This window comes from Mobula birostris, chromosome 10 (assembly GCF_030028105.1).
Source record: "Mobula birostris isolate sMobBir1 chromosome 10, sMobBir1.hap1, whole genome shotgun sequence".
Lineage (NCBI taxonomy): Eukaryota > Metazoa > Chordata > Chondrichthyes > Myliobatiformes > Myliobatidae > Mobula > Mobula birostris.
In genome coordinates, this window is record NC_092379.1 from 99,175,057 (window position 1) to 99,187,507 (window position 12,451).

Here is a 12,451-nt window from a genome sequence, read left to right on the forward strand (position 1 = left end):
AGACAGAATATAAGTCCTCAGAAGGTCCAAATTGAGAGGCTTGGAAACGAATCCTAAAGCCAACTGGAGTAAGTTGGCGACGGAGGCACGTTTCCTCAGAAGGTCCAAATTGAGGGGCTTGGAAACGAATCCTAAAGCCAACTGGAGTAAGTTGGCTTCAAATTGAGAGGATTGGAAACGAATCCTAAAGCCAACTGGAGTAAGTTGGCTTCCAAATTGAGAGGCTTGGAAACGAATCCTAAAGCCAACTGGAGTAAGTTGGCAAACTTATATTCTGTCTTACAAACTTATATTCTTATATTCCTATATTCCGTCTGGGTAGCCTCCAACCTGATGGCATGAACATCGACTTCTCTAACTTCCGCTAAGGCCCCACCTCCCCCTCGTACCCCATTTGTTACTTATTTTTATGCACTCATTCTTTCTCTCACTCTCCTTTTTCTCCCTCTGTCCCTCTGAATATACCTCTTGCCCATCCTCTGGGTTCCCCCCCCCTTGTCTTTCTTCCCTGACCTCCTGTCCCATGATCCTCTTGTATCCCCTTTTGCCTATCACCTGTCCAGCTCTTGGCTCTATCCCTCCCCCTCCTGTCTTCTCCTATCATTTTGGATCTCCCCCTCCCCCTCCAACTTTCAAATCCCTCACTCACTCTTCCTTCAGTTAGTCCTGACGAAGGGTCTCGGCCTGAAACGTCGACTGCACCTCTTCCTAGAGATGCTGCCTGGCCTGCTGCGTTCACCAGCAACTTTGATGTGTGTTGCTTGAATTTCCAGCATCTGCAGAATTCCTGTTGTTTGCGTTTAATCATTCCACAAGGACAGTTGGATCACATCTCTCCTCCATTCCAACAACTGAACTTCTTGACCATGACTGCATGCTTTTATGCTTTGAGTTGCTGCCATCTGATTGGCTGATGAGGTATTTACGTTTGTACAGGTGGCTGTTGAGTGTATATTTAGCACAATAAATGTAGCTACATTTAGCTACATTAGGACACCACAGATTAAGTTACAGTCAATATGGTAAATCTATAGAGAGTGAACAGTGTTGTGATACAAGTAACCAACACACTCAATACAACATCAAATTTGATTAAGTGATATTGGCTAAGATTAGGGATGAAATCTTTTAGTTCCACTTGAAGAAACAGTTAGGGCCAAGGCTAGACATCTCATTCAAGAAGCCTTGCCTTCAACAGTGCAATTGCAGGGTAGTCCGACTGTCAAAATTACAATAAGGTCAGCAGCCAAATAACTAGTACCAAGTAGACCAAGGGTCACACTATTATATTGAACATCCTGACAACACATCCATCAACTGGACAATCAGAGATTTATTTTCAACACAGTAACCAATGAGTGTGATGGCTAATAATGCTTTCAGAAATAACTACAGAGATAATTACTGTCTACAGAGATAAATATTATGCAGAATCTCCTAGTTGCCCAGTTCAAAGACATGGCATGCAACATACAAAAAGAGTGAAATTGTAGTCTGAAATGTTAAACAGTTTTTTTCTTCCTAGTTTGCTGATTTAGAAAAATTTTCTCTCCTTATCTTAATCACTGGAATTTTGCCACACGCTGCAAAACAGTTAAACTTGAAGACAATATTAACCAATCAGAGGTGCCCATTTTAGATGGAATTCAATAAGGGCAAGTACAGGCACTGCAGGGGATGATCAAAGAACTCCATAAAATGCCTCAGTTTACTGAGGTCAATGGTTAAAAACAGACTTTAATCAACAAATTGCTTAAGTTCAAAGGTCGAGCAGTATCTGTGGGGTGGGGGAGGGAGGGAAGAACTATTAACTTTTAGAGTTCAAACACTGCATCAGTCCTGATGCAGAGTCTCACCATGCAATATCCACAATACATTCCCCTCCCCACATCAACCCCTCCCTCTCCTCCAACCTCACAGCTGCTGTTCCTTCAGTGGTTTGTGTTTTGCTCCAGATTCTAGCATCTGCAGTCTCCTGTGTTTCCAGAATAAAATCAAATCATCAAAAAAGTTCAACTCTGTTACTAAGTTAAAATAGTGCAAATTGGAGAATATCATACCAACACTCTGGTCACCAAGATTCAAGCTCTGGAGATAGACAGTCATGAAGAATTCTGGATGAACCCACAACTTCAGATTCAAAGAGCTCAGTTTTGAACAATGCTTCTGATTAAGTACAAAACTGTCCACATTCAGACTGTGAATTGCAAATTTAAAATTAAAGTCAGATGAAGTTTTCAATACATCTGAGGATGTAAAAGCTTTTTAAGCAGCAGCTGGGACTTGTGGGATTTTTCTCCTTAATGTACAAACTAAAGTAAATGGACCTCCTTAGATATTATCTGCAAGAACTTCTGGTAATTTTCATTTGAAATTGGATACATTCATCAGTAATTTTAAATATGTTGCATTCATAGTGCAAGTTGTCCTTGGAAAGCAGTCTGAGCCTAATGAGGTTCACTTAAGTGTCCTGTTAAATTACATAATGAGTTCTAATAATAGAATGTACTCCTCCCCAAAATACCTCACTTCAATCAGCTTCTATACACTGACTGGCAACTTCATTGGATACCTCCTGTACCTAATAAACTGGCCACTGAGTATACGTTCATGGTCTTCTGCTGCTGCAGCTCATTCACTTCAAGGTTCAAAGTGCTGTGCGCTCAGAAATGCTCTTCAGTTATTTGAGTTACTATTGGCTTCCTATTAACTTGAACCAGTCAGAACATTTCCCCATCTTTCATTAACAAGGCGTTTTTGCCCCGCAGAACTGTTGATCTGTTTTTTTTTTACTTTTCACACAATTTCTTGTGAACTCTAGAGACTGTTGTGCATGGAAATTCCAGATCAACAGTTTCTGAGATACTCCAACCACTATGTCTGGCACATCATTAAACAGTCAAACTCTCTTTAATCACATTTCCTCCCCATTCTGATTTTTGGTCTGAACAACAACTGAGATTTTTGACCATGTCTGCATGATTTTACGCCTTGAGTTGCTGCCACATGATTGGCTGAATTGCATTAACGAACAGGTGTACCCAATAAAGTGGCCCCTCAGTGTGTTTCACATGACTGGCTGAGTGGTTTTATTGTGAATGAAGTGGGAAGGTAGAAAACAGGCTATATTCGTCTGTGAAGTCTATCTTCTTGTTAGCAACTGAGATGACGATTCAGTTCTCCTTTTATATTCCGTAATAGTATAATTAAAATGTTTACCCTTATATTGCAGGTAAAAAAAACTTATCATAATGCACAAATTTAGGAGGATGATATTTGTTTGATGACTATTCATGAATCTCTCATATCTGTTTCCTTGCACAAAGCACAGGGTAATATTGAGATTTCGCCATAGAAAAAATGCTTACTTTCAAAATACAGCGCTTAAAATATTTTCTATATTTACTTGTTTCTATTATGCTTCATCAATGAACATGAATTTTGCTTTCATTTCCTGAGTTTTTCTTTATTTGCAAGGAATCTCAAGATTTCTTTAATACCCTGTTTCTCCTGTATAATAAACTTTTACATTCCCGTTTTTAAAATGAAATACAATCAGTAAAGCCTAAGACAATACAGTAAATTATAGTGCGTGTCTAACGACTGCCATTTTGTATCTGGCCTAGGAATTGAGGCAAATTGACTTGCATGTTTAACACCTGCTGGCTGAAATAATTTAATAGATTCTATCCATGTTTTTCCTCTTATTAGACCGAGATGCTGGTTTACTGTTACCAACCAGCCTCTCATATCTCAATCAGGTTCCGGCGAGTGTTGGCACAAAGTTTAGAGCATCCCAGTCAAGCCAGATCCTATCTTGATCATAAATACAGAAGAAGCTAACTTAGAAAACAGAGAAAAAAAAAACCTGTCAATGGATTTGTATCAGAATCGAAAGACTGGGGTTCCAAACCTAATGACATATAGTCAACTGTTATGTTTGCTAGCTGGTGGTGTAGAGCCAACAGCATTGGACTTCGAAGTGATTGGTCCCAGGTTCAAATCCAGCTGGCTCTTTGGCATGCTTTCCATCCGTGCAGGGTTGAGCATGAAGCTAGCAACTTGGCTATAGAAAGAAACAGAAATGCTAAAGAAACAGCATGGTTGCGGCCCGATGCATACCACAAGATGCAGAGAGGAACAACAACAACAGCTAAGCACCATCTTGTCTCAAAATACTTCAAAAGTTCAACCCAAATATTTTCTAGTTTTGCAAGGCTCAGGAACATTTATTCACTGAGCAATTAGGAAAGCTGAAATTTTTAGTTCTGGTGTTTGCAAGCATTACATAAAAGACACAGAGAAAAGGCATGTTCAAGTTATTTTAATTGAATAACACTTCAGTGAGTTCAAACTGGAAAGCTGTTCTGGCTACGTGCAAGATGTTTCCATGGAGAAATTGCACGGTACCACACAAGCTCCTGTGTAACAGGCATTTGCTGCTGTCAACCAATTGAAATGCCTGATGAAAGACATCTGGCATGTTCATTTTGTTCAAGCAGCCAAGTGCTAATCTGGCAGCAAAGTGTTGTATTTACTGTAAACTGTTTCAATGGAGTTTCTGTTCAAGTTTGAAATATTAGCGCCTTGTTTTCTAAGGAATGGGGATTTCCTTGTTCTCGTTTCTAGGGCTAATCCCATCTACTTTGGAGACAAGCCAAACACCTAGTTTTGTCATTTTTTCTGATAGCCCATCTCATCGTAGATAAACTGCAGGAAAAAAATAGGCTCTCATGTATACCCACTCCCCCATGTGAGTAAAGAAGATCATTGCGAATGCAAAACACTTACAGGTTCTTCAACTATAAAAATATTATTTAAATCTGTCCTGCCACCTTATCCTGGGTTTATCTTCCAGAGGAGCCCACTAGAAACTGATTAGCAAGAGGCACCTTGGCCTTTTCCTTCCCTTGCAAAGCAGGTACAAATGGAAATAATACTGAACTTTGTTGAAACTAGTTAATGGAGTACCAAGACTTAAATATGAGACTTCCTACATCAGTTTTCCTTAGTGCTGAACTTCAGCATATTTATCATCTAGTAATTAGTAAGTTTACTTCACATAACTTGCACAGAGTTCAACAGCACAACAAAGAGCATTTCTGCATTGAGATTTTCCAAAGTCAATAGTCTGTAACACAAGTTTGCTCACAGCACAGGTAGATTTTACTGCCACACATCCACGTTGTTCAAATGGCTAACACAAAATGTAATTTTGGCATCTACGATCTGTGAACCAAAACACGACCTCATAGTTGCCCATGGAGGTCAGCATCATGTCTAATCCCAACTTCCTAGCCATAGGGTCATTTCAATTTACTGCTGCCAATCGCTGCATAATCATTTGGAAGCAAAAGTTTCATTTATTTTTCCTTCGGCAGTAGCTGAGGGAGTAGAGGACCTCGACATATATTCTTCTGTAGATCTCCAAGGCAACTTCCTCCCAACAGAACCTTGGTCTCTGTAGTCCTAGTGTATCACAATCACACCTCTTCTAGACACTGCTCATTGTTTGTTCAGGTTGTCAATTTCAGCTCAAATTTTGCATATGCAATTGAAGTTCCTGCTTTTAATGCAACTTTCACAAGCAGCCTTAGAGTGACCTGCCACATTGCTTTAGCACTCAAATTAGTGATGTGGAAAAATTGTCAGACCTAAGTTGGACAATATTTGATGGCATGCTATCAGCTCACATTCAGAGACAGGTCTTCATTGTCCTCACACTGTCAATATCTCCCTTATTGCTGCTAGTTCAGCCCACATCAGCATGCAGAGAAGCTCTTTACACAAGTGAGCAAGGAGAGAGAAACTGGAAAAAAAGTGAGCTCCTAAAATTTGGACTGTTGGAATATGCCAGAGAATTACCCTTTCATCACCATTTGCTTCAAAACAGAATTTAGCAAAAATTATCACTGGATCAAGCTCCAGAAACTCCCTATGCTGAAATACCTTCATCATCAAGGATTGCAGTTTCAAGATGATGGCTCATTACTGCCTTCCCAAGGAAATGTACAGATGGATAATAAGTGGTCTAAACGTTTATAATGCCCCCGATAACTTGCCTCAACCTCTTTTCTGAGAAAATCAGATATAATTCAAGGACAGGAATTAATCCATATTCTTTGACTTCCCATGGTCGCTCATAATCACAAAAGCTTTTCTATCCATCGATATGTTTTCAAACAGAGTCACTGTAAAGTGCTCTGCTACCGCTCTAGGCTCTTTGCGGCTGTTGCTCTGGTTGGATTGGTTTTATCCATTAAAGTTGGTTGCACCCACTAACCTTTGTTCGTAATGCAACTGGAGTGGAATTTAATTTCGCAACACTTTGCTCTTAGGCTGCTTTGGTTATTTTAATGCAAATCAAAAAGAAGCTAGAGCAGGTCATGCGTCCCCTTGTCATTGCAGGTCCACAATTCAATAAGAGTGTCAATGAGCTTTTATCTTAGCTCCATAGCACTCAATTTCCTTAATATTCAAAAATCTACTCATCTACAATGTAATCAGTAATGAAGCACCTCCTGGATAGAGAATTCTAAAAATTCACAGCCTTCAAGATGAAAAAATTTCTACCCGCCTCTGTCATGAATGGGTGAACCTTTACTGTGAGGTTGTGACCTGGTTCTTGACACCCCAGTCAGAGAAAATATCATCCTTGCACTTAGCCTGTTAAAAGCTTAAGAACTTATATTTCAGAGACTTTCAATCTTTTTCCTTCTGAAATGTTTAATCTCTCCTCATATTAAAAAAAATTCCACTTTACGATTCAATGTTGTAAACCTTCATTTCACGTCCTCTATTGTAAATATATAGGGAGGAAGACCAGACTGCTGCACAATAATTCAAGTAGTCTTTCACCAGGGCCCTGCTGTTCTGGACAAATTGGTGCTGAGCTGTGATGTCAGTCAAGGTCTTGGCTCAGGCTCAGTTGCCTATTTTTCAGTTCACAGGGATGGTTTTGTGGGCTATGCGGTGAGTTAGCAATTAACATAGGGATGAGGGGAATTAAAGGCAAGAGGAAGTAAATGAAGAGTCAGAGGCAGGAGCCAGAGTCCAGGTTTGAGCACTTTGCAGTAGAAGGCGAATAATCCCCGTGGTCAATGACCAAGGTTGTTGGGGCCTGGGAATGAGGGCTGGCGTTCCTCCAGGTCAACGAGTCCCCCAAGGTTGAACTGCCCCAGGACCAGAGGTCCATGGAAGTCCAGAGATTGAGGCCTGGAGTTCAAATCCCCATAATAAGCAAGTCCTGAGGTTAATAACAATGGCCAGTGCCTTAAGATTGAAGACAGAAGTTGGCAGGTCTGCAAGTCAAGGCATGATGATCAAAGGCCCTGGTTCAACATGCCTGGAAGCCAGAAGCCCAGTGTCTGGAGGTCCAGGCTAGGGACTGGAGATTGGAGGGCTAGAGGCAGCCTGTTCGCGCAGGGTATCTGTATATACACATATATGTATGTACGTGTTTTGGTGCCGTAGTTGTATTGTTGTTGCTTGTGTAGTTCTGCTACACTGGCTCCAGGATGTGCAGTGACACTTACAGGCTGCCCCCAGAACATCCTTAGGCTGTGTTGGTTGTTAATGCAAACGATGCATTTCACCATATGTTTCGATGTACCTGATAAATAAATGAACTTGAACCTACATAATTAGAGCAAAACAGCACTTTTTCAGTACTGAAATCTAGATGAAGATCTTACTGTGTGATCCAAAAACAACACTAATTACAAAGACACAGAGCTTTCCTTTGTGAGAAAGCCATTGCTTGTTTGGTCTATTTTGAACAGGCTGGAGGGTTCATAAGCATCCCTGTAAAACGAGCTTGCAAAACTTTATTTACGATTTGCAGCTACTACTCTAATCTGAAAGCTGTTAAAAGGTTACAGTGGAACTGATTCTAGAAGCTATGTCTAGACTAGAGACTATTTCTTTCGGATCCACCCTTTTAGAGCAATACATAAAGGCATTGGCCAAGTGACTAATGATCTCCCACTACACAGCAAGCTGCTCTATTTTAACAATTGCGACAATTGTTTTTTTTAAAAAGAGCTGTCAGGTTCATGCTCTTCACAGGCCTGTTAAATTAGCTCATTCAGAACAGTGGTTGTTCTCTGCCAAATCCAAGCCTCTCCATTGGATGCAGTCTGGGGGAATAAGCCACAGAGGACAGGAAGTGTGCGGTCAGCAGGAAGGCATTTTGTGAATAGTAAGCATGCCCCACACCGTGAGAAAAAAAGATTCAGATTGCACCACAACCAGCTGAACTTACAAGGCTAAAACAATTCACTTAGAACATGAGAATTCAGTGCCATAATTAAAATCATTTTGATCAATATTCCTGATATATATCTTTAAATTACATATTTATAACACATTTAGTTTGCAAAATGCACCATCTCTTTTGTCCCACCGCTCTTCAATTTTTCTAGAACTTCATGTTTTTTTGTGGCATCCCAAACTAATAGCCCATCTTTAGTTGTCCCAACATGCAGATGGTGATAAACCATAGCAGTTCATTAACACAGTCAGCAGTTTTATACAGCTGACCAGCTTTCTGTGCCACCTCAGAAAGCAATAAATAGCATCAATGTAGATTTGGAGGAACATGTATAGTAGAACAGAACTTTAAAGTGCTGTCAGGTTTCCTTGCTTAACCAGCAACAGAACCACCTGCATTTTAAATTCTAAAATTACAGACAGCTAGAATGCCCTTCTCAATCTTGGTGGGGTTGTCAAAATGTGCACGACCGGATGCAAAGACATTATTTGGGACCTTTAAATTTGAAGTTGGAGTTGGTGACCAGCAGACAATTTCCCATTGGGCAAAACCTGTTAGATCGAGCAACGTGAGCAATGCAACAGGAAATTAATTAGGTAGTAGGTATATTTTCTTTTCTTGTGGGTCAGAGGAGGAGTGCTGTTCCAGCTTTCTCGAGATTACCGTCCTGGAGAACTTGCCCCAAGCCAGGTCCAATCTTTGTGCTCCCTGGGATAAAATGTTGCTGTATTCAATTTTCACAGCACTAAGCTGTTTAATGCCAATTCCCTGGCTGTTTGATCATGATGTCCAGATGTTAAAATTGCCTAATCTTGCCAGCTGCCACTCCCATCTATGCACAATGCATGCTCTTGCACACTTCTCCCCCAGGAATTAAAATAGGCTTACATTTCATCATTTTGTTTTTCAGAAAAATGAATTCAAAATTTTCATCTGCCATGTGCACTTTAAATTTTCACACTCTGGCCTGGATTGCTGGCATTTCTGATTTTGCCCCACAGTTCTTTTCTACATGCTTGCCTTCCTCTGTCCCTGTACTGTACTTGCTTAAAACCTTTTACACCAAATGCCATCAAATTCTGGGTTGAAGGGTGAAGACCTAAAACACAAAATTTATTTCCCTTCTTTGAAGAATACTTGGTAAATACCCCCAGGGTTTTCAAGTTTCACGTTCTGGAGAATTGAGGGGATAATCACAATATTGTTATACACCTTGATACCTTTCTAAGGATAGTTTCTACATTACTTATAACAGGAAATTTATGTAGAGAATATTGGTTAGAATGGATGTTAAAAAACCTAAAATCGTGGAGAGAGAACCAAACTCTCAGCTGTGCTATTCAGTTTTGAAATCTAAGCAGCAAAGCCATAAAAGCAGAACTCAAGCTTTCTAAACTGGAAATTAGCTCACAAAAAAAAATCCAAGTGTCGACTCAAATTCCACTCTTTCAACACATTCCAATTCACAAAGTCATGAGGAGGTGTTTGTAGGGGTGGGGGGGGGGGGGTTGGGTGGTAGATGGAATTGGGGACTGGAAAAAAAAACAAATCGAGTTCCAAACATACTAGAAACTAAATTAATAGCTTATTACAGCAACAAGCAGTGGTTCAATAGCGTGCATTTCTTCTCCCCCTCCTGTGGCCATCTCACGTTACATGCTATCCCTTAGACGCTGGACACTCCCCAGTATTTCAACCGAATCGATGATCTTCTTGTAACTCTCCAGTCTCGGCAGTGAGTAGCGTCTGTACAGTTCATTTTCCTAAAGTTAAGTTCACTCACCCAACTCTGATTCAACCAAGCTATTCTCCATTCCAAAATATCGTCATTTCTTTATGTTTAAACTGATTATTTTTAATAAAACCACATGCTCTAATTTTGAACATTAAAATGTGGAATACTTTAAGTACCAGGGCAAATGATCTGCACTGAAAATTAATGAGACTCACTCTTACAGCACAGCAACTGTAAATAGATCAAACTTACCTTTGTCTCCCGAGTATAAATCTGAACTTACAAACAAATCACAAATTTAGTAAAACTTTCCCAGCAAGATACTTCTTAATTCGAAGCAGCCAAACTCAATTAGCTGCTTGTTTAAAGGGTGTAACTGTTCTGGACTTCCTGCCGGTACGCTGCTCTCAAATACAGTTATGGCAATTATCATAGGAAAGGCATACTGGAACAGTTCCTCAAATATCACATTCTTCTCACTTGTAAGAAAAGAGTTAGGTTATTCAAAGAAATATCTATTACAATTTTTGCAAGAACAAGTATTTATATGGTTTTTGTTACAAAGTGCCTTAAGAAAGGTAGAAGCCCAGCAACAGGCAAAGGAATTTAAGAAAAATTAGATCCGGGGAGACAGAAAATGATCAAACTTGGCATTTAGGATGTCGCTGAAGGCAAGGATATAACAAAATACTGTAAATGCCAGAATCTCAAAGAAACAAAATACTAGAAATATTCAGCAAGACAGACAGCCTATATGGAGAAAGAAAAGCTGCCAATATTTTGAGCTGAAGGCTTTATGGGTTTTGACGTAATGCTATTGACCTGAAATGTTAATTCCTTCTCTCTCTCGAAAGATGATACCTGACCTACTGAGTAGTTCCAGCTTTTTAAATTTTTGTGCAATTATATGCTACCTGGATTACTTTTATTAGATAAATAACAACTGTCCACACAAATGTTTGAGTAACATACCATCTAGTTAGATACTTTATCACTTGGCTGAAGGACGACAGTAATACCCGATGCAGTGAATTCCAGAAGCAATTAATCCAAGAGACTATGGAACAAAACTGACTCTAGCTGAACTCCTATTTCAACTTTGTATCTATTCTGGCCATCAACAGCAAAGTGATTGGTACTGGAAGTGTGCAGGAGTCCAGAATCGGAGGAGTACGGACAGCTAAGCCTGGGCTAGAAACCGTTGCAGATCTGGACCGGCGTGTTTGGTTGGAGAAGTATTGAGGCACTTTACAGGCTTGAAACCGCAAAGAAGAATTTGAAAATTTAATGAAGCATTGACATATCAATTGCAAAAATCTCATTTTTGTACCAGGATCTCAAGACTAAGAATTGGAAAGGTTACTCAAGGTCTGATTATTTGTAAAATTGGCATTTTGAATCTTCTGCAATCATTAACCAACAAGCATGCTATTTATACAATTACAGTAGTAAGGAGCTTTTTATATATTTACTTCAATACAGAAGGTCTTTATGTCCATCAGATTCATCTTCATTCCCCTCTCCATATTCTGCCTTATATACACATCAACTCCCTCTTGATTATTTTTACCACTGTTCAAAATCAGGTTTATTGTCACTGACATTAACCATGAAATGTATTGTTTTGAGGCAATAGTACAGTATAGGCAATGTAATATACTATAAATTACAATTTAAAAAACAGTGCAAAAGAAAAATGATGAGATAGTGTTCATGGGTTCAAGGACCACTCAGGAATCTGATGGGAAAAGGGAAGAATCTGTTCCTAAAACACTGAGTTTGAGTTTTCAAGCTCCCGTATCTCCTCCCTGAAGGTAATAATAATAAGAGGGCATGTCCTGGATGGGAGGGTCCTTAACGATTGATGCCACCTTTTGAAAATTTCCTCAATGGTGGGGAGGCTTCAAAAGGTTTCAACAGGTACATTTAATATCAGAGAAACGTATAAAATATACATCCTGAAATTCTTTTTCTTCGCATACATCCACAGAAACAGAGGAGTGCCCCAAAGAATGAATGGCAGTTAAATGTTAGAACCCCAAAGACCCCCCCAACTCCCCCTCCCACGCACAAGCAGCAGCAAAGCAATGACCCCCCCCCCCACTAGCAAAAAAGCACCGGCATCCACCACTAAGTACTCAAGCGTGCAGCAAAGCATCAATAAAGACACAGGCTTGCAGTGCCCCAAAGACTTGCGCCCATGATGCAGTCGGCTGAGTCTACAACCCTCTGAAGCTTCATTTGGTCCTGTGTATTAGTTTTTCCATACCAGAAGGTAATGCATCCAGTTAGGATACTCAGCATGGTACACCTGTGGAAATTTGCAAGAGTCTGTAGTGACATACCAAATCTCCTCAAACCCTTAATGAAGTATAGCTGCTAATGTGCCTTCATCATGATTGCATCAATATGATGGGCCGAGGATAGATCCCCTGAGATGCCGA

The 12,451-nt window shown here is 40.0% G+C and overlaps 1 protein-coding gene across 4 annotated transcripts in view; it reads right to left on the bottom strand.

Annotated features, from left to right (window-relative positions):
• Positions 1 to 12,451, bottom strand: part of LOC140204197 (protein Shroom4-like) — a 150,245-nt gene that overhangs the window by 88,888 nt on the left and 48,906 nt on the right. The window contains exon 1 of one of the 4 annotated variants that reach the window (XM_072270679.1): positions 10,260 to 10,366. The exons of 2 other annotated variants lie outside the window; for them this stretch is intronic. The gene's annotated coding sequence lies outside the window, so the exon portion shown is untranslated. Of the gene's footprint in view, positions 1 to 10,259; positions 10,367 to 12,451 lie in introns of those variants that run through there. One more of the 4 variants, XM_072270680.1, reaches the window with a different exon arrangement.